This window comes from Sus scrofa, chromosome 16 (assembly GCF_054392235.1).
Source record: "Sus scrofa isolate SSC_HxYL_T2T_F1_AM1 chromosome 16, Sscrofa_HxYL_maternal_Yorkshire_Landrace_v2.0, whole genome shotgun sequence".
Taxonomy (NCBI): domain Eukaryota; kingdom Metazoa; phylum Chordata; class Mammalia; order Artiodactyla; family Suidae; genus Sus; species Sus scrofa.
This window is the reverse complement of record NC_139398.1, coordinates 53,877,604-53,898,852: the sequence shown is the minus strand read 5'-3', so window position 1 is coordinate 53,898,852 and position 21,249 is coordinate 53,877,604. Positions and strand designations below refer to the sequence as shown.

Below are 21,249 nucleotides of genomic sequence, written 5' to 3'. Positions count from 1 at the left end.
AATCAACCCCTATTTTGATCCTATATATGGCTCAAAACAAAATCAGTGAAGCTGGGAAATGGAGTGTTTTAACCTACTTCCAATGTCTATAGTCACCATTCTAAATTATTTTCCTTAAGAGTTTATAAAAATAAATATTATGAACTGACACTTATTTCTAGTTCTCTTTATATATTGTATGATAATTTCTAGATTTCATTTTTTAGTTTTACTAATAGTTTTTTAAATTATAATGTATAGTCAGTAAAACCTACAAATTTTAACCATGAAGCTTGAAGAATTTTAAGAATTGTAGATGTGTCGGTATCACCTCAAACAAGGGAAAGAATATTGTTATTACCCCAGAAAGCATACTTGTTACCTTGTCCAATAGATCCTAATTTCTATCATTGTAAATTAATTTTGCCTATTACTGAATACCTTATAAATGAAGTCATGTAATATGTACTCTTATATTTGTCTTACTTCTTTTACCCAACATAAAGTTTTTGAAATCCATCTATGAATTAGTATATACCAATGTTTGTATGGCCAAGTAGTGTCCCTTTGTGATGAATGTCTAGTTTATTATTTTTTATGTTATTGATGGACATGCACGTTACTTCCAATTTCAGACTATGAATCAAACTAATATACATACTTGTACAATACTTTTGTAGACATACAGGTTTATTTGTGCAATTCCTTGGAGCGGATTTTCTGTGTCACAGGTCACATTTATGTGTAAACTTATAAGAAACTACCAGTTTATCAAAATGGCTGTAGCATTTTACAATAATGCCAGCAGTTTATGAAAATTTTCGTTGTTCTACATTCTTGCCAACACATAGTCTCCTCAAATTTTTAATACTACACATTCTGCAAGATGTATAACATTATCTCATTGTGGCTTCAATTTGTTTTCCCTGGTGAGTAATAATGTGACTACATTTTCATATGCCTATTGGTAATTTTGGAATCTCCATTAGTGAAATATCTATGTGAATATTTTCATCCATTTTTTTTAAGTTAGGGTGTTTGGTTTCTCATAAATAATTTGTAAATATTTGCTATGTATCTTGAATATAAGTTGTTTCATATCTCATATGATGTCAAGTGTGTGGCTTGCATTTTCACTTTCTTAAAAAATATCTTTAAATGACACACGTTTTAAATTCTGATAAATTGTAATTTATCGGTTTTTTCTATTATGGTTAGTATCTTTTCTGTTCTAAGAATTTTTTGCCTGCCTAAAGATCAGAAAAACATTTACCTGTTTTATATTCTAGAAAAATATAATGTTTTTACATTCAGATGCAGCTAATAATCCATGTCAAATTCATTTTTATATATAGCGTGAAGTAGGGCTCAAGGTTTATTTTCTATTCATATGCATATAAACACATGTATATGTGCATATATGTGTACATGTGTATATATACACTAACCCATACCCAAAAAACCCACACACACACACTGATACTCATGTTCCAGAGCCACTTATTGAAAATGTTTTACTTCACCTGTTGAATAATTTTACAATCCATGTGATCTATTTCTGGTCTCTATTCTGTTTGCTGATAAGTGTCACTGTGCTAACCACATTATCTTTTTTTAAATTAAAACATAGTTGATTTATAATGTGGTGCCAATTTCTGATGTACAGCAAAGTGACTTGTAAATTCTCTTTTTAATATCCATTAATATCTTTTCCATCATGGTCTATTCCAGGAGATTGGATATAGTTCCTTGTGCAGTAGGACCTTGTCGTTCATTCATTCTAAATGTAATTGTCTGCATCTATTAACCCAAAACTCCCAGTCCATCTCTCTCTGTGCCCCCAGTCTTAATTATTGTGGCTTTATAGACTGTGTTAAAATCATCAATATAAAATTTTCAATTATGTTTTTTCTCTCTTTCAATATCATTTTGACTAAGCCCTTTGCACTTCAATATAAATTTTAAAGTTAGCTTGACAATATTTACAAGAAAATCCTTTTGGGACTTTGAGTGGGTTACATTAAATCTACAAATCAACTTAGAGAAAATTAACATCTTGACAATATTGAATCTGAATCCATAAAACAAAAATAATGCTCCATTTATTTAGATCTTGAATTTCTGTCATCACTTTTTTTGTAGTTTTATGTGTAGAAGTTTCACATTTCTTAAAATTAAACTTATGTTCATATATTTGATGGAATATTTGATGCTATTGTAAGTGATATATTTTTAGTTTCCAAATATTTTTTGCAAGTATGATGAAATACAGTTGACTTTTGTTGTAAAGACACTTACCTTAGTTAATGCATTTATCATTATAATATGCTAATATACATGTTTATAGATATATTCTTTGTACAAAATTACATTGGTGGTGTATAAAGACAATTATTTCTTTTTTTTTTTTTTTTGCTTTTTTTTTTTTTTTTGCTTTGTAGGGCCACAGCTGTGGCATATGGAAGTTCCCAAGCTAGGGGTCAAAACTGCTGCTGCCAACCTATACTATAGCTACAGCAATGCAGGATTCAAGTTGCATCTGCAACTACACCACTGCTCACAGCAATACCAGATCCTTAACCCCCTGAGCAGGACCCAGGTTCAAACCTGAGTCCTTATGGACACTAGTCAGATTCGTTTCTGCTGTACCACAATGGCAACTCCCAAGACAATTATTTCTTAACTTAATTGCGTCTATAGCTAAATATATGTTTACAGTCTAGTTGTGTTCTATTCTTCTGTTAGTATTATAAACATGTTTGCTATGGAGATTGCAAATCATTCTTAATCTATCACAGCACATCTGTACTAAATATTCTATCACATGACATATAAGAACTTTATATCAGTAAAATTGTACTTATCCACCTTCCTACCCTTTGCCTTTCTTTGTCTTTATTTCACTTCTACACCTTATAAAATCTCATACATAATTGTAATTATTTTTGTTTTAAGCAATAATTCATCATTAAAAAAAATACGTATCTACTATTTCCAGAAATGTCCATTTATCTCTGAAGATTCAGTCTTCCTTCCAGAATCATTGCTCTACAGCCAAAAGAACTATTTTTTTAATATTACTCAATGAATTTATTATATTTATAGTTGTACAATGATACAGCATTTTCATCCCAAAACCCCAGAATCCCCCCACCACCCAAACTGTGTCCTTTGGAAACCATAAGTCTTTCAAAGTCTATGAGTCAGTATCTATTCTGCAAAGTTCAGTCTGTCCTTTTTTCAGATTCCACATGTCAGTGATAGCATTTGATGTTGGTGTCTCATTATCTGACTGACTTCACTTAGCATGATAATTTCTAGGTCCATCCATGTTGCTAAAAATGCTGGTATTTCATTCCTTTTAATGGCTGAGTAATATTCCATTGTGTATATGCACCACCTCTTCTTGAGCCACTCCTCTGTCGATGGATATTTAGGTTGTTTCCATGACTTGGCTATTGCAAATAGTGCTGCAATGAACATTGGAGTACATGTGTCTTTGCGAGTCATGGTTTTCTCTGGGTAGATGCCCAGGAGTGTGATTGCTGGCTCAAATGGTAGTCCTAGTTTTAGTTTTCTGAGGAATCTCCATACTGTTTTCCACAGTGGTTGCACCCATTTACAATCCCACCAACAGTGTCATAGAGTTCATTTTTCTCCACACCTTCTCCAGCACTTACTGTTTGTAGACTTTTTGAAGATGGCCATACTGGCTAGTGTAAGGTAGTGGTTTTGATTACATTTCTCTAATGGTGAGTGATGTTGGACATCTTTTCGTGTGTTTTTTGGCCATCCATATGTCTTCTTTGGAGAATTGTCTGTTTAGATCTTCTGCCCATTTTTGTGATGGGGTTTGTTTTTTTTTTTTTTTGGTATTGAGTGGTAGGAGGTGTTTATAAATTTTGGAGATTAATCCCTTGTCAGTCAATTCATTTGCAAATATTTTCTCCCATTCTGTGAGTTGTCTTTCCATTTTATTTAGGATTTCCTTTGCTGTAGAGAAAATTTTAAGAACTAATATTTCTTGCAGTGCTAGTTATTAATCCTAGATATTTAAGATTTTTCTAAAATTGTCTTTATATAACTTTAATTTTTTGAAAGAAATTTTCACAGGGTATACAATTTTTTCCAAGCATTTTAAGGATGTTATTCCATTGTCTTCTGAGTTTTGTTGCTTATGATAAAAAAAAAAAATCAGCAGTTCCTCTTCTTGTTCCTTTGACTATGACTTTTTTCCTCTTGGTATATTTATTGCTTTCATTTTAATTTTGGTTTTAAGAATTGTATCCAGTATATGTTTTTGGTAATCTTCATATTTATCATGCTTTAGTTTCACCAAACTTTTTAATCTGTGGGTTGATGTCTTTTATTAATTTCAGACAAGATTTTGGCCATTATTTCCCAAAATATTTTTTTACTTTAAAAAATATTGTAGTTGATTTATAATGTTTTGTCAATTTCTGCTGTACAGTAAAGTGACTCAGTTATACACATATATACATTCTTTTTCTCACATTATTCTCCATCATGTTCCATCACAAATTATTAGATATAGTTCCCTGTGCTATACAGCAGGATCTCATTCCTTATCCACTCCAAATGCTATAGCTTGCATCTACTAACCCCAAACTCCGAGTCAATCCCACTCCCTCTCCCTACCCCTTGGCAACCACAAATTTTTTCTCTATGTCCATGAGTTTGTTTCTTTTCTGTAGATAAATTCATTTGGGCTCTATATTAGATTCCAGATATAAATGATACTATATGGAATTTGTCTTTCTCTTTCTGCTTATTTCACTTAGTATGAGAGTCTCTAGCCCCAAATATTTTTGATGTCCCTTTTGATCATAACTCTCCTTTTCATTTGAGTCTTAAATTATATCTACATTCTAGCCCATCTGCTACTGTCCCACAATTTTACCATTATATTTGAGCTCTAGCACTTATAGTGTATAACTTTAGAACTTTAGAACAGTTTTTCTCAATAGGAGGTAGTTTTGTCCCCAAGTGGACATTTAGCAATGTTAAGAGACATTTCTGACTATCATAATTGGGCAGGGTGAGTTCTGCTGCCTTAACAATTTACAATGTGCAGGACAGCTCTTCACAATAAATAATTATCTGATTCAAAGTGTCAATAGTATCAAGACTGAGAAGTCCTAGAATATAGCAATAAACAGTTTTTATGCATCAGAAGATAAAAAATTGTAGAATGTTGTTGCATCTCAAATGGAAAGATTTAGTCCAATCTTAGATCAAAATCCCAGCAAAATTTGAATTAACAAGTTAATTTAAAATTTCATAAGAAATGTCCTATTTGGCCCATGAATTTCTTTACAGATTTTCTTTTTCCCTAAAATATCTAATTTGGAGAAGGGAATGAGTTCTATTTGTAATGTAAAATGCTCTTTTTGAAGACATTACATTTTAAGTTCTAAATTGTTTGATTTCATATCTGACATATCTCATTTTAAGTGATTTTTTTCAAAACAGGTAACTAGATGAAGTTCCCGTCGTGGTGCAGTAGTTAATGAATCTGACTAGGAACCATGAGGTCACAGGTTCGATCCCTGGCCTTGCTCAGTGGGTTAAGGATCCAGCGTTGCCATGAGCTGTGGTGTAGGTCTCAGACATGGCTCAGATCTGGCGTTGCTGCGGCTCTGGCATAGGCCAGCGGCTACAGCTCTGATTGGACCCCTACCTGGGAACCTCCATATGGCACGGGAGTGGCCCTAGAAAAGGCAAAAAGACCAAAAAAAAAAAAAAAAAAAAAAAAAAAAAAACAGGTAACTAGGAGATAGTTTCTTAGGGTTCAATAAATTTTGACTACATATAGAATTTTCCATAAATCTTTGAACAATTTGCTTTATTTTATTCTAGAATCTGTTAGTATTAATATAAGTGGTTGATCCCAATCTGATTCCTATTTCTTCATGAGAAACTTGTTTAGTTGATTTCTAGGTACCAGAGTATAAAAATTGTACTTAAAATGTATTAAGTGTCTAACTGCAACCATATTTATATATTTCTTTAAATTTACACATGATACAAATTGTTTCAATTAATAGTGTTTTAAATCATGAAACTGCACAGCAATAACTTACATTCTGTTAAGAAAAATGGAAGTGGTATACAATTTAATGTAGACAGATTAGGTGATTTCATGCTTTCTCCAAGCTGATGTCTCAAATTTAATCTCCAGTACAGAGTTCATTTTAACACCAGACTCACCTAGCCAACTCCCTAAATAATATGTGTGATAGGCATTTTAAAATAAACATGTCCACAACTGAACCCTTTACTCATCCCTTAGACATCTTCTGCTCCAGTCTTCTACATCATCCATCAGTTGCTTGAGACCATTCAAGCAACCAACAAAAAATAAACAAACAAAAAATAAAAACAAATTTGGACTCATTTTATTAGTCCACTCTTTCTCTCATATCCCATATCTAATTTGTCTTACCATAATGATCTGATAAATATGTAATACATATCATGATACTTCCCAAAACTTTGCAATGACTCCCCATGCACTCAAAAGGTAATCATCAGTATAATGATCTATGTATTTCTAAATGATACAAAACCACATCCTTTATTACCTTCAAGACTTCATCACCTATGACTCTCCATGTTGCTTTCTCTGACCCAAATGAAATTGACTACTGGCCCTTTCTTGCTGTTCCTTGAACATTCCTGGAATGGTCTCTTCTTTAGGCCTTTTCATTTGCTGTTTTTTTAATCTGCAGTGATTGTCTTTAGATATCCAAAGGTCTTCCTCCTCTGAGTTTTTTTTTTTTATACTCTGGTACCTAGAAATCAACTAAATAGGAGTCTACTTCACTTAAACATATATAAAGACAAAAAAGAACAAATTATCAATGATAGTCAATAGTATTGTATCTGATTGATCACTGTGTCTATGACACATTAAATAAGCTTCAACTGCAAAAAGTGGCAAAAGATACAAAATTTAGGGAAGTAGTCAAGCTTTTCATTTTTCTTACATAATTCTTGAGTGACTAATTATGTTCATGACTTGACAAGTATTTTAGCTGAACTCATTTTTTAAAATGCCACAGTGAATTTTTTCACTATGCTTTTCAATATCAGTAACTAATTAGTGGGCATCATCTGTATGAAAAATAGTTCAAAACTAATTTAAAGAATTTCCTCCTGGTTATTTTCAAGTGTTTTCTGATGTGCTTGCTTAAGTCTTCCTGTTGTGTTTGTTTTCTTTTGTTTTGTTTGGCTTGCTTTGGGTAAATTATAAAAATTTTGCTAGTGTCAGTTAAGAAGTAAAGAGATAATAATAATGGGGAAAGTAAATAAATTAATAATATTAAGGACACAGTAACAAAGTATTAGATGTATGCAGAGAAGTCAGAAAGAAATTAAGACCATTTCTTGTAGATGATAATTTTGATGTCTCATCTTGCACAGTTCAGTGTTTCTCAAACTGTGTACCTTGGACAATCTTAAGCTAAATCAACCAAAGTACCTCTTGAAAATGCAGGTTCCTCTGGAGTTCCTTCTTGCTGTGGGACAGTGGGCTAATCATCCAACTGCAGTGGCTTGGCTTGCTGAAGAGGTACAAGTTCGATCCCTGGCTGGCACAGTGAGTTAAAAGATCTAGCATTGCTGCAGCTAAGGCACAGGTCGCAGCTGCAGCTCAGACTCAGTCCCAGGCCTGGGAATTTCCATATGCCACAGGTGCAGCCATTAAAAAAATGCAGGTTCTGTAAAGTTACTGTACTTATTAATGAGGATCTGCAGTTGAGGGGAGGGTTTCTACAGCCTGAAAAATATATTTTATTTTCATATTTTGGAAAAAAAACTGTTGGAATATTTTATAGTATAAAATATATATTAATTTATTGGATTATTACAATATCTATATGTAACAGTCCGAAAAATTGCTATCATCTCTCAGGTTACAGATTAAAAATCAGGCTTAAAAGGGTTAAAGTAAATTTGGACAAAGTAAAATCTTCAACACAGGTGTTCCAGTCTCTGGTGATGAGCCAGTTGAAAGAATAAAAAAATGATGTTGCTCTAGTTAGATTTTATTTCAGTCTCCCTCATTTATGAAGTATGCCCTTAGAATGGATATTTAAACTTTCCATTCCTCATTTTTTTTTATTTGTTTTGTTTTGTTTTTGCTTTTTCATTCCTCAGTTTTACAAGTTATTAGTCAGGATTACAGAAAAGCCAGTTCTGAGTTGAGGATTCCTATGCAAATTATCTGTTAAGGAAATATTACCAATAATAAACAGTAAGTGCTGATGGAAGGAAGAGTAGGAAATGGAGAAAGCCAAACAAGGATGTGATTGACGAAAAGTCCTGGCATCACATTTTCCCACAGGGAGTTGTGGAGTATATATTCCATCTTGTCCTGACTCAAGTAAGGAAGCTGGGCTGGACTCCTGCCCTAGTCACTCACTCTGAGCATCCCAGGAGAGACATAAAATCCCAGCATTTCCCACAATCTATGCAAGCAGGCAAAGTGGCTTCAGGGGCCTTTGGACAGCCCCAAAGAGTCACAGGTGCAGGCTATTAGATGCAAGAGAACATAGAAGCTGAGGAAATACTGGTTGTTTAAGAACAAATGTGCTTTTAATAAGAAAACATTGAAGATGGCACTCCCAGTAAATACAGATTAGTAATTAGTCCTAAGATGAATAACTTTACCACCATTCAACTCTTTTTTCATTTATGTTTTCTCTTTCATGTAAAAAGTTAATAATAAACTCTGCCCTGCCTTCTTGTAATACTGTTGTTTGAATCAAAGAGAATAATATTGCACAACACTTTGTAAAAATAAAAGTGCTGTTCCTATGAAAGATATTTTATTATTGAAGAGACATTTTGGAAAACCTCTTTCTGAAGGTTCATATGCTGAGAGGATTTTGTTCTTTCTGGAAGCAAAGTAAGAATCCTTAAATACAGCTGTTCTCTGATACTAATGGTATATACAGTCCTAAGCTTATTATTCTTCACCATCTTTTACTGAAGACTATAATGTTGAAACAACCTGACCATTATTAAAAGCACATTCCACACTAAAGAGTCAGTGTTTAGTGGTGTATCAATTAAAATTGAATCAGATGAATTCTGATGGAATTCTGCTTGTATCACCGTATTGTTCTACCTTTCAACTATAAGTTCGTAAATTCATTAGAAATTTTGAACCATGGATTTCATCAATAGGCTGGTTATGTTAAACTTTTCTTAATGAAATTTAACATTTACAATAGCTCAAAAATAGTACATACTCATATGTGTCATTGGATAACGGAATATCTTCTAATGCAAATATCTCTCAAAAAGTTGTGGTAGAAAGTTATGGGAAGAAGAATTGAACACTATAGAGTATCCACTGATCCATTTATAACTATCATCCTCTTCTGAAGATGTAGAGATTTGCATACATAAATGTGTTTCTAATTTCTGAGGATAGAATGTAAATTCTTCAATAAATGATGCCACTTGAAGGCAGGGTGCATTTTATTTTACAATGCAACAAAATAGAGTTCACAAGTTGCAAAGACTGTTTTCATTACATAGAATCTAGCTGTCTTAACTTTTTACATAACTATGAGGGATTTGAAGGAGAATCACATTTACATGTGTGAGCAAAATATCTCTTAAGTTGTGCCATATTTTTCAACTTTATTTGAAAGTATCAAAGCCTAAATTTAGAAGTCAACTCTGATTATCATTCAGTATTATTAATAAAAAAAGACAGTGAAAAAGATATTCATATACATTATCTCACATGATCTTCTACAGTGTTTATTGGGACCACATGAACATTTGTCTCAAGGTCATAATTTTTAGAGTTTTATAAATGAAGTTGTGTTGACTCCATTGGTATTGTTCTCTGTGAACATGCAGTGTGACAGTGTGAGCATGTGGTATAACAAAGGCCAGTTGGGAACAAACATCCTCATGGATTTCTTTGTCAGTGGCCTTCAGACTATTGGAAAGTCCTGGCTATAGGAAATTGTTGACTTAAGGAACGGACTTAAGGAAGAGACTTAAGTCAACAATTTCATCAGATTCTGGCTTTTATCTTATTCATCTAAAATTAGAAATGAGGAGTTCCTCTTGTGGCTCAGTGGAAATGAATCTGACTAGTATTCATGAGGATGCAGGTCCAATCCCTGGCCTCGCTCAGTGGTTAAAGATTCAGCATAACTGTGAGCTATGACGTAGGTCACAGATGCAGCTCAGATCTGGTGTCACTGTGGCTGTGGTGTAGGCCAGTGGCTACAGCTCCAATCCAACCCCTAGCCTGGGAACCTCCATATGCCACAGGTGTGGCCTTAAAAAGACAAAATAAATAAAATTAAAACTAGAAATGAAAATTTAGCCTTAATGGATACAAAGGAACCTGAAAGTCTTAGCCATCTAGTGATTCAAAAAACTTATTTTTGCATCTGCCTTTTTTCTTTCTGTTGTAGAAGAAGGGCCATGTGACCTGATTATGGTCCATAAGACTCTTCGGCTGCTGCATAGAAAGTAAAAAGTACTCAATCTTTGACTCTCTATTTATGCTTCTAAAATTGTTTTTGATCCCAGACTTTACCTTTCAAAATCCACCAAGGTTACATTTAAATACTACATCCTTAATTTAGTCTTTTCAAGTTTCTTTTGGCAGTTGCTTATTTTTTCATGTGTTGTATTTCTGCATATTACATACTATTATTAGTGTGTTTATTGCCATTAACCTTCTTTGAGGAGAAATTTCCATACAACACTCATTTTTGTATCCCTCTCCATGGTACCTTTCACAAATGTGATGTTCAACAAATGCTTATTGAGTAGAAAAAAACTAAAAATATAATTAGACTTGTAATACTTTCTCAAAGAACTTCACGAGTTCTCACATATAATATTTAAGTGAGATATGGAAGTAATTTCATATGCTGAACTAAAAGCCACCCCTATTCAGGACATCAAGTCTACATATATTTTTGCTATCCTTGTAGGGATATCCAAATTACAAAAGATACTAAAGAAATCAAAGAGATCTTATATTTTAAATAAAGCCTCTATCTTCAGAATCTGTTTTGTTCTTAAGATTATTTTTTTTCCAGTGATGTGTGGAGATAACCTTTTTACGTATTCCAGGGGTAGGAAGATCTTTTTTTTTACTATAAGATCAACACTTTCTGTGGACTCATAGAAAGATTTCAGGATGCCCATCTTCTTTCATACTAAGGCTCTTTAGATTTTTTTTCCAGTGACCCTACATTTCCTTAAATTTGCTTCTGCAGATGTGACTGTCTTCCTGGAATACCACCATCTACACAAACTTCCCTTTTTGTAGATGGCCCCCATTAATTTGTCATGGCTTAGCTTATGTACCACTTCATCACCCCAGAAGATTCCCTTCCTCACCCATCCCGGTGTAGATTTCAGTACAATTCATATTGCACTTAACACATACCCCTAATCCAATGCCATCACATTGGATCAGGGTGACTGATGGTCTTATTTTTGGACTATAAGCTCCATGAGAAGAGCAATCATTATATATATATTGCTAGCACCTAGCAAAATGCCTTAAAAGTCATAGGAACATAATAATCTTATATATGAATATTGTTTAAATAAGCATACTATTTTATGAAAGAGAGAAAAGTGGTCACCACAGTCCCTTTCTGTTATTCTTGGAATTGACACATCCAAGGCAATGTCTCTTAATTTGTGTTGAGAACAACAATACCTTCTTTTTCTAAGGAAAACTCTATGGCATTAACTAAATCAGCTGAATATTTTACTCTGGGCTCCTGGCTGTGCAAATAAACACTCTTTATATGCACTTAAATCAGGAAAAGAGAAACAAGTGATTCAAATGTCCAATGCCACCTACCTCTGTTGTGCCAACTATACTAAAATTTTGTCAGGTTTACTAAATCATACAATTAATTTTGTACCCAGACCATGCACTAATTCTCAGTTGTCTGAGAATTTTATATTATTCACTACTATGGTGTGAGTTAACTGATTTTAAAAATGCCTTTCCTAAGCAAATATTATTGATATTTAAAATGACAGATTACTGTTATCTCATTTACCCTACATGGAGAAAATTTAGGACTTGTTCAAATAGATACAGGCTCTAAAATAAATCTTCTGACCCGCTTGATCCTGTCATGTAAGTAACTAGCCAGTGCAAAGCCTCTCCAATTACTACAGGCATCTGTATCTACCTCTCTATGGGAAGTGGTCAAGAAGCAATGATCAGGGGTCCATATTAATTTTCTGCTGATGAGAATTTTGACTTGTAGTAAAGTCCTTTACAAAATGACTTCAACTTCTTCTAGTTGCTTTGCAAAACTTGTGAACTAAAGTCTCAAATCTGTATTAGTTATCTCTAATACACAGGTCTCTAGACACCATTATTTTAATGTGGAGTCTGAATATAAGGAAAGTTTGAATGGAAAGCCTTATGCGTGTTGCCATTATTGCACTGTCAAAGATATTGTCAGGATGGAAGAATAGCACCAATTAAAAAGAGCACTCTCATTATTGAAGATGATTGACTTATAAGACTTTAATGATAGAGAGAAATAAAAGTTAGAACTCCTTCAAAATGAGTCTTAAAAAATAACACTATTTCAGATAACAATGTAATACTTTTATGGTATGACAGGAAAATAGTGCTAAAAACTGGAATGACCAAAATGGAATGTCTCTAGGCAAAAAGGAAAGAACTAAGCAAAATATATACAAGCTGCCTGTCAGTCCTAACCAATAAAGTAATTCCTGATAACTGACCATATTGTTCTCCAATTCCAGTTACTTTTCTGGAGTAACTATCACAGCTGTCACAGTTTCCTTGATATGTCCCTGGTTATACCTAAAATTATGCCTTTTGTGACACATCCTGCTACTGATTTCTATTATAGTCATCTTAAACACATTTCTTTGTCCATTCTTGCCTAGCCCCAATATGATAGTGGGTATACTTTTTTATTAAGAATTTGATCTATTGAATTAGATGTGCTGTAATGTTAAAATACTATTTCAAAGCTCAGAAAGTAGAAAGGATGTAATAAATTTTGTGCTTTATTCCAAAAACAACAACAACGACAAATAATTTAGTGGGAGGTATAGTAAAGAGTTTTAGGTAATAATACACTTGTATTGATAAGCAGAAGAAATGGCTGGGTTTTTAATTTCAGCAGATATCACTGTGAACTCCAAGTGCTCTCTGACTTCATGTGTATATGGCAAAATGTCCAGAATAGGTGAATCTGTGGAGAACAGAAAGGAGATTAGTGGTTGTCAGAGCTGGAGGACTGATGGCAAGTGGGTATGGAATTTCTTTGGGGATGATTAAAATGTCTTGGAATTAGACAGTGGTGATGGTTATATGGCTTTGTGAATATACTAAAATGTATTGAATTGTATACCTTTAAAAAATGATCTATTCACTTGAAGATTGCATTAGCACCTAGAACATTTTCCAATGTGTGCAAATATTAGCAAGAAGCGAAGATTATTTTAAGCCAATTAACCTACAATTGACAGTTCACCAAACCAAGAATAATCTTTGAGTGAATAGCAGGATCATGAAAAAGGCAGCCACATGAAAGTATCTTAAGCAATGTGATATATCATCTTCAAAGTAAAAAATAAAAAATAATTATCCAAATAATATCATTTTGGCTTAAGAAACGAAAGCTTGGACTCATGAAAGATTTTCAAAGGATATGTAATAAGACAATAAGAGATCTTATTTTAATTAATTCCATCACTTTTCAGAATAATTTCAGATGACTTGAAACTTTAAGTCCAATGAGTATACTTCTTATCTAAACAAAAATATATCTTTTTTTTAATCTGGTGATTTATTATATATGGAAAGATAGATGATTTGGGCTCTAAAATATTACTTTCTAATAAATGGTATCATAATCTGTTTCCATTATATTCATTCAGTATTCAAAAACATGAAATAAATGTGTTTCTGTGAAGTTCATCAGATTTATTCACAAGTCCAATGAAACAAACCCAGAAGACCTAGACAGTGGCACTATGCCTGGAATCCAACAAAATGGAGTTTCAAGAACTCAAGCAAAAACTAAAATATTTAAAAAATAAGAAGCAGGAGTTCCTGTCGTGGCGCAGTGGTTAACGAATCCAACTAGGAACCATGAGGTCGCGGGTTCGGTCCCTGCCCTTGCTCAGTGGGTTAACGATCCGGCGTTGCCGTGAGCTGTGGTGTAGGTTGCAGACGCGGCTCGGATCCCGCGTTGCTGTGGCTCTGGCGTAGGCCGGTGGCTACAGCTCCGATTCAACTCCTAGCCTGGGAACCTCCATATGCCACGGGAGCGGCCCAAGAAATAGCAACAACAACAACAACGACAAAAGACAAAAAAAAAATAAAAAATAAAAAAATAAAAAAATAAAAATAAGAAGCAGCTATTCTTTTTATGAATAAAAGGCTCAATTGAAGACATACTGGATTATTACTAAATAATCAGAAATGATTATTTCTGTTCTCCTGGGTAAAGACATTCCATTAAATAGTGAATAAACTTTGGAATTCCCATCATGGCTCAGTGAAAAAAAAATCTGACTAGTATCCATGAGGATGCAGGTTCAATCCCTGGCCTTGCTCAGTGGGTTAAGGATCTGGCATTGCCATGAGCTGTGACGTAGGTTGTAGATGTGGCTTGGATCTGGCGTTGCTGTGGCTATGGCGTAGGCCCCAGGTGCAGCTCCAATTAGACCCTTAGCCTGGGAAACTCTATATGGCATTTGTACAGCCCTAAAAAGACAAAAAAAAAAAAAGTGAGTAAATATGAAGCAAATGCAACCCTTCTCCAACAAATCTCTCTTTGGTTTCTGAAGGACCAGATTTATGGCAAAAAAAAAAAAGTACCTGAGGAAAAAGCTAAAAGACTAAAAGACAGAAGTATGAAAAACTTCAGACAGATATCTGCAGTCATCTAAATCAATGCCACAGCAGTGTTAAATACCATCACACAGGAAGGTGTGACTACTCCAGGAATGGAATGTCACTTGAAGTCATATACATATTCCTAAGGTATTTATAAATATGATGACAAAGAGGGAATTATACAGGAGACTATTGAAGCACATCTTATATTTTACTACAAATATACAAAAGAAATAATGATCAAGAAAGCATTCAAAAAATTGCTGCCATCAGAGCTAAGAGTTCCAGAAACTGTAGAGTGAGATCAACAGAGCAGCAAATCATACGCGTGAAGGAAACAAACTATATCATAAACCATATGACCAGAAAGTAAAGAATTCAAATTCAGTGACTAAAATTGAAATAGACAGTAACTTATTGAAGGTGGCCTTATTGTTATGTCTTAAAAGAGGCTTTAAGCATTATTCAAGATGATACTAGAGTTAGGCAGGCATGTAATAATTAAAGCTAACAGTTATGGATCCCTTACCATGTGAGAGGCATTTATTTGTTTCATATTCACTTAATTCTTACAACAACCTTATGACAAAGCACTATTGTTATGTCCATTTTATAGGTGCAAAAACTGATGCTTAGGATGAATCACATAGATAGTTGTATATAGTAGAGCCAAACGTCTAAGGCAAGCAGTATGAGACATTGCTTGTGCTCTTAAACACTATGTGATTCTGTGATCCAGGAAGTAACCATAAATCAAGGGAGAGGGAATTTGAAAGTGGAGGACTCATTTTTCTATGATTAGATCACCAAACACAGTGAGATACAAATTTAAGAGGAAACTTGAAGGAATTGTGAGATTTTCCTCTAAAACTCCTTTAATACTTAATGCAGTGACTTTCAGGTTCTTTACGTGCATCTTATTGGAGCCTCACTGTATAAAACAAGTACAAAGAAATATAAACATGGAGTTCCCGATATGGCACAGTGGAAATGAATCCGACTAGGAACCATGAGGTAGCGGGTTCGAACTCTGGCCTCGCTCAATGGGTTAAGGATCTGGCATTACCATGAGCTGTGGTATATATAGGTCACAGGCATGGTTCAGATCTGGTGTTGCTGTGGCTCTGGCATAGGCCGGCAGCAACAGCTCTGATTAGACTCCTAGCCTGGGAACCTCCTTATGCCAAGGGTGCAGCCCTAAAAAGACAAAAGACAGAAAAAAAAAAAAAAGAAAGAAAGAAAGAAATACAAACATAAACAATCTACCCCAGAATCTTTGCCTAGGTCCCCTTGCATCTTCATAGATAGCTCAAAATAATTCTAGGATTCTTCGTAACATCATTTGGAACTTGCTGACAATCAAACTCTCAGACCTGGGAGAGGTCTTCAAAGCAACTTCCCCACCCACCCACAAGGTTAGTTCATTCATTAGGTTTTCCTTACATATCCCAGATGCTTAGTATTTATTAAGTGAAACAAAGTGAAGGACTGTGTTTGGGAACAACCCAAATACCAACAACTACCCAATTGCAAAGTTGAGGCAAGTAGAACTCAATTTCCATGTCAATACAGTGGGATGATAACTTGCAGGGTTACTGTAAGGATTAGAAATAGTGTACATAAAGTGCCTGGCACAAAGGAGATATCAGTAAAAGGTAGCTGTTATTTTCATTATCATTATTACTGGTATTTATTTCATAAAAATACAATGTTCTGAGCCCTAAATGCACTATACGTTTTGTTCAATTTTCTTTGATTAATGACCAAGTGTTATTTTTCTTTTTCTGTGTTCTATTGCTTTTAAAATGAATGTGAGAATTAAATTGTATTTCTGTAGGCAGGCATGGATGAAAAAGAGAGCCAAATGTATTAAAGTAGAATCAATTTGACATGGGTTATCTCCCTTGGAGTTAGGAATACATTTCTATCATTGTACTCAGGGATATAATCAGTTAGGGATACTCTGATAACTCTGGTAGGAAAAAAGGGGGGTGCTATTTAGGAGAAAACATGAAAGGGCACACCAGATATAAGAGATATAAATTGTCTGGAATAGGAAGCCGAGGTGCTTCTGTACAGTAGAGGTTCCTTCCTGAGCCTGTCCACCACTGGGATCACACCATTAGGGCATGGCCAGCAAAACGTTAGGGTGGGCCAGCAGTGATCTTTGCAAAAGAACTGAGGAGTCTTCTAGAGGAATTATCCTCCAAAAAGAGGCAGTCAGACACACAAGCCTGCCAGTAATAGTTAATGATGCTGAGGAAAGGAATCATGGGTACAATATGGTATTTTTTCCAAAGATTTGTCTTTTTTATTGAAATAGAGTTGATTTATAGTATTATTGGTTTCAGGTGTACAGCAAAGTGATTCAGTTAGTTTTTTCAGATTTTATTCTATCACAGGTTGTTATAGGATATTCACTATAATTCCCTGTGATATATAGTAAACCCCTATCTTATTGTTGATCTATTTTATGTATAGTAGTTAGTATCTTTTAATCCCATACTCCCTCTCCCTTTGGTAACCATAGTTTGTTTTCTATATTTGTGAGTCCACTTCTGTTTTGTATATAGATTTATTTGTACTATTTGTAAATTCCACATATAGGTGATATCAAATTGTATTTGTCTTTCTCTGTCTTACATTGGTTAGTATATTACCTAGATCCAGCTGTGTTGCTGCAAAGGGCAATATTTATTCTTTTTTGTGGCTGAGCAATATTCCATTGTGTATATATGCCATATATTCTTAAACCAATTGTTGGTGAGCATTTGGGTTGTTTCCATATTTTATCTATTGTAAATAGTGCTACATTGGAGTGCATGTATCTTTTTGAATTAGTTTCTATCTTTTTCTGGACATACTCTTATAAGAAGGATTGCTGGATTGGACGGTAGCTTTATTTTTAATTTTTTAAGGAAACTGCATACTGTTTTCCATAACCACTGTCCTAACTTATAGTCCCATCAATAGTATAGGAGGATTAGCTTTTATCCATATCCTCTCCAGCATTTACTATTTGAAGATTTTTTTGATGATAGCTGTTCTGACTGGTATGAGGTGATACCTCATGATTTTGATTTCTATTTCTCTAATAATTAGTGATGCTGTGCATCTCTTCACATGCCTGTTGGTTCTATGTCTTCTTTAGAGAATTGTCCATTAAGGTTTTCTGCTTATTTTTTGATTGGATTGTTTTTTTCAGTATTGTGTTGTATGTAGTGTTTTTATATTTTAGAAATTAAGCCCTTGTCAGCTGCATGTTTGCAAGTATTTTCTCCCATTCTATAGGTTGTCTTTTCGTTTTATACATAGTTTCCTTTGCTGTGAACAAGCTTTTATGTTTGACTAGGTCCCATTTATTTTTTTCTTTATTTATATTGCCTTGGGAGACTGATCTAAGAAAATAATGCTACGGTTTATGTCAGAGACTGTTTTGCCTATGTTCTCTTCTAGGAGTTTTTGCCTATATTCTTTTCTAGGAGTTTTATGGTGACATCTCTTATATGTAGGTCATTAAACCATTTTGATTTTATTTTTGTATATGATGTAAGGAAATTTTTTTTTTTTTTTGTCTTTTTGTCTTTTTGTTGTTGTTGTTGTTGTTGTTGTTGTTGTTGCTATCTCTTGGGCCGCTTCCGCGGCATATGGAGGTTCCCAGGCTAGGGGTTGAATCGGAGCTGTAGCCACCGGCCTACACCAGAGCCACAGCAATGCGGGATCCGAGCCGCGTCTGCAACCTACACCACAGCTCACGGCAACGCCGGATCGTTAACCCACTGAGCAAGGGCAGGGACCGAACCCGCGACCTCATGGTTCCTAGTCGGATTCGTTAACCACTGCGCCACGACGGGAACTCCAAGGAAATTTTTTAATTTCATTTGTTCACATGTAGCTGTCCAGCTTTCCCCAAACCGCTTTTTAAAATTATTATTATTTCTTTTTGCCTTTCAGGGCCGCACCCATGGCATATGGAGGTTCCCAGGCTGGGGGTCCAGTTGGAGCTACAGCTGCCAACCTACACCACAGCCACAGCAATTTGGGATCCACACATCTATAACCTATACCACAGCTCACAGCAATGCCGGATCCCTAACCCACTGAGCAAGGCCAGGTGTTGAACCTGCAACCTCATGGTTCCTCGTTGGATTCGTTTCTGCTGCACCAAGACAGGAACTCCACCACTTGGTTTTTTGTTGTTTTTAAAAACTTTTTATTTTTATTTTTAAATTTTGTGGCAACCCCACAGTATATGGAAATTACCAGTCCAGGGATTGAATCTGAGATATAGCTGCAACCTATGCTATATCTGTGGCAATGGTGGATTCCTTACCCACTCCATCGGGCTGGGGATGGAACCTGCACCACTGCAGTGACCCAAGACACTATGGTTAGATTCTTAACCCACTGTCCCATGGTAGGAACTCCCCCAAACCATTTGTTGATGAGTCGGTCTTGTCTCCATTAAATATTCTTGGCTCCTATGTCATAGATCACTTGACTGGAGGGTATGACATTGATTTCTGGGCTCTCTATTCTATTCCATTTATCTATATGTCTGTTTTTGTGCCAATATCATACTGTTTTGATTACTGAAGCTTTGTAATATAGTCTGAAATCTGGAAGAATTATGCCTCCAGATTTGTTCTTTTTCCTCAGGATTGCTTTGAAAATTCTGAGTATACAAATTTTTGGATTATTTGTTCCAGTTCTGTGAAAGATGTCTTGGGTACTTTTATAGGGATCACATTAAATGTGTAGATTGCTTTGGCTGGTATGGCCATTTTAATATTAATTCTTCCAACCCAAGAGGACTGGATATCTTTCCAGTTCTTTGAATTCAAAGAGTTGTCTTTGACATAATTTATAATAGAGAAGGAAAGGGATCATAAGAAAGTGCTAACAAAATCTTTCTCACTGAAATCTCTATAAAGTCTTGGTATCACAACAATATTTTACATTTTGAGAGTAAATGTTCAACTTTAAATAGAGAGTTCTTTTATTCATTTCTACATAAATATGGCATGGATTTATTTCACTAAATTATTCACATAGAGTTTTTGGCATCTCTAGACCTTCAAGAAAATAGCAAGAAGTAACTATTGGTGGTGCCAAATGGAAGATGACTGGAATGGAAGAGATTAAAAAAAAACCAAATGCTTTGTAAGTAGCTAGTAGGATTTGGTCATGAAGATGAAGGATATTCATCTGGAGAATATAGGAAACAATGTAGAACAAGGACAGTTAATGGTGAGTAAAAAGTACTTTAACAGTAAGGCAGGTCCCAGCAAAATATGAGTTATGTGAATGATTAGACACTCCACATACAGAAATAAACCTTGTGGATAGAGTTTCTGCTCCTAGGTTCTATTTGGGAGTCCAAAGTGTTCTATATACTTCTTAGAGCTGAGCTGTGCCAATTTCTGGTTCCACAGTGGATAAATCTTTGCTGTCATCATAATGAATGCAACACTCCCTCTCTTTTAGGTAGAATTTGAGTGGAGTTGTCTGGAAAGTCCAGAGTGTACCATCTTCTACCTACTATATTATAAGAAAGATACGTAGAGCTGATACTTTTTTATTTTTATTTTTTTTATATTACTCAATGAATTTATTACATTTCTAGTTGTACAATGATCATCACAATGCAATTTTATATTCCATCCCACAACTCCAGTGCATCCCAACACCCAAACTGTCTCCTTTGGAGACCATAAGTTTTTCAAAGTCTATGAGTCAGTATCTATTCTGCAAAGAAGTTCAGTCTGTCCTTTTTTCAGATTCCACATGTCAGTGATAGCATTTGATGTTGGTGTCTCATTGTCTGACTGACTTCACTTAGCATGATAATTTCTAGGTCCATCCATGTTGCTAAAAATGCTGGTATTTCATTCCTTTTAATGGCTGAGTAATATTCCATTGTGCATATGCACCACCTCTTCTTGATCTACTCCTCTGTCGACGGACATTTAGGTTGTTTCCATGACTTGGCTATTGCAAATAGTGCTGCAATGAACATTGGAGTACATGTGTCTTTGCGAGTCATGGTTTTCTCTGGGTAGATGCCCAGGAGTGTGATTGCTGGCTCAAATGGTAGTTCTATTTTTAGTTTTCTGAGGAATCTCTATACTGTTTTCCACAGTGGTTGCACCCATTTACAATCCCACCAACATTATCATAGGGTTCCTTTTTCTCCACACCCTCTCCAGCCCTTATTGTGTGTAGACTTTTTGATGATGGCCATTCTGGCTGGTGTAAAGCGGTATCTCACAGTGGTTTTGATTTGCATTTCTCTAATGGTGAGTGATGTTGGACATCTTTTCATGTGTTTTTTGGCCATCCATATG

The 21,249-nt window shown here is 34.8% G+C and overlaps 2 protein-coding genes across 2 annotated transcripts in view; one reads left to right on the top strand and one right to left on the bottom strand.

Moving 5' to 3' along the window:
* The window catches only part of LOC110257266 (uncharacterized), an 826,705-nt gene that overhangs the window by 525,325 nt on the left and 280,131 nt on the right, over window positions 1–21,249 (top strand). The gene's annotated exons all lie outside the window — the stretch shown is intronic.
* The window catches only part of IPO11 (importin 11), an 820,387-nt gene continuing 812,182 nt past the window's right edge, over window positions 13,045–21,249 (bottom strand). Inside the window, exon 33 of the transcript XR_014831432.1 lies at window positions 13,045–13,250. The gene's annotated coding sequence lies outside the window, so the exon portion shown is untranslated. The remainder of the gene's footprint in view (window positions 13,251–21,249) is intronic.